Source organism: Arachis ipaensis, chromosome B1, assembly GCF_059453495.1.
Source record: "Arachis ipaensis isolate K30076 ecotype BB chromosome B1, ASM5945349v1, whole genome shotgun sequence".
NCBI lineage: Eukaryota > Viridiplantae > Streptophyta > Magnoliopsida > Fabales > Fabaceae > Arachis > Arachis ipaensis.
Genome location: NC_142436.1, coordinates 43,801,831 through 43,804,224, shown reverse-complemented (window position 1 = coordinate 43,804,224; position 2,394 = coordinate 43,801,831).

The following is a 2,394-nucleotide window of genomic DNA, read 5'->3' as shown; positions in this document are numbered from 1 at the left end:
AAAAAAAATTGTTCTTCAGAATTTTTAAGAATGAATTCTAGAGTATCATGAGATATGTTGAAGCCTGGCTGGCTGTGAAGCCATGTCTAATCTTTTGGACTGAGGCTTCCACTTCTCATTGACATGCTTGTATGTTTTATGCTAAAGCTTGGCTGGCTATTTGCCCATGTCTAATCTTTTGGACCGAAGCTTTCACTTAAACCTTGGCTGGCCATTGGCCATGTCTAATTCTTTTGGATCGAATCCTTAGACTAACATTGCATGATTCCTGGGATTCTTATTAAAAATTTTGTATCCCTTTATTTTATTTTTCCAAAATAATTTCAAAAAATACAAAAAGATTTAATAAAATGATAAAAACAAAAAAATTTTTATGTTTCTTGTTTGAGTCTTGTGTCAAATTTTAAGTTTGGTGTCAATTGCATGTTTTAACTTTTCTTGAAATTTTCAAAAACTCATGCATTATGTTCTTCATTGATCTTCAAGTTGTTCTTGATGATTTTCCTTGTTTGATCTTTAAATTTTCTTGTTTGGTGTCTTTTCTTATTTTTCATATGCATTTTCGAATTCATAGTGTCTAAACATTAAAAATTTTTAAGTTTGGTGTCTTGCATGTGTTTCTTCTCTTAAAAATTTTCAAATATATGTTCTTGATGTTCATCGTGATCTTCAAAGTGTTCTTGGTGTTCATCTTGACATTCAAAGTGTTCTTGCATGCATTTTTTGTCTTAATCTTAAACTTTTATGTTTTGTGTCATTTTTGGGTTTTTCTCTCTCATCATTAATATTCAAAAAATCAAAAAAATATCTTTCCCTTATTTTACTCATAAATTTTCAAAATTTTGAATTGATTTGGTCAAAAATTTTTAAAATTTAGTTGTTTCTTGTTAGTCAAGTCAAAATTTCAATTTAAAAACTTTATCTTTTCAAATCTTTTTCAAAAATCAAATCTTTTTCAATTTTCTTTCAGGTTTTTTGAAAATTTTAAAATTGAGTTTCAAAATCTTTTCCTTATTTTTATTTCATATTTTCGAATTAATGCTAACAATTAATATTTTGATTCAAAAATTTTAAATTGTTACTTGCCTATTAAGAAAGAATCAATCTTTAAATTCTAGAATCATATCTTTTAGTTTCTTGTTAGTCAAGTAATCAACTTTAATTTCAAAAATCAAATCTTTTTAATTTCCTTTTCAAATCTTTTTCAAAATAGATTTCAATCATATCTTTTTCAAAATTTAATTTCAAAATCTTTTTCTAACTTCTTATCTTTTCAAAATTTATTTTCAAATCTTTTTCAATTAACCACTTGACTTGTTTGTTTTAATTTTAAAAAGTTTACTATTTCTTATCTTTTTCAAAACCACCTAACTACTTTTCTCTCTCATTAATTTCGAAAACTAACTAACAAATTTTTCAAAAATCTTTTTTATTAATTAATTTATTTAGTTTTCAATTTACTTTTATTTTATTTCTTTTCTTAAATTTCGAATTCTAACTCATAATTAAAATAAAAACAAAAAAATATTTTTCTTTTATTTTAATTAAAAATTCGAATACACACTCTCTCTCATCTCTTTCTATTTATTTATTTACTAGCACTTCTCTTCTACTCATAATTTGAACCCTCTCTCTCTCTCTGTTCGAATTTTTTCCTCCTTCTTCATTCTATTCTTCTATTCTTCTACTCACATAAAGGAATCTCTATACTGTGACATAGAGGATTCCTATTCTTTTTCGTCCTCTTCTTTTTCATATGAGCAGGAACAAGGATAAGAACATTCTTGTTGAAGCTGATCCTGAACCTGAAAGGACTCTAAAGAGGAAGATAAGAGAAGCTAAAGCAAAAAACTCTAGAGAGGACTTAACAGAAATTTTCAAAAAAGTAGTTATGGCAGCCGAAAATAATAACAATGGGGGAGATGCAAGGAAGATGCTTGGTAACTTTACTGCACCAACCTCTGACTTCTATGGAAGAAGCATCTCAATTCCTGCAATTGGAGCAAACAACTTTGAGCTTAAGCCTCAATTAGTTTGTCTAATGCAGCAGAATTGCAAGTTTCACGGACTTCCATTGGAAGATCCTCATCAGTTCTTAGCTGAATTCTTGCAAATCTGTGACACTGTTAAGACCAATGGGGTTAATCTTGAGGTCTACAGACTTATGCTTTTCCCTTTTGCTGTAAGAGACAGAGCTAGGACATGGTTGGACTCACAACCTAAAGAAAGCCTAAACTCTTGGGAAAAGTTGGTCAATGCTTTCTTGGCCAAATTTTTTCCACCTCAAAAGTTGAGCAAGCTTAGAGTGGAAGTCCAAACCTTCAGACAGACGGAAGGTAAATCCCTCTATGAAGCTTGGGAAAGATACAAGCAATTGATCAGAAGGTGTCCTTC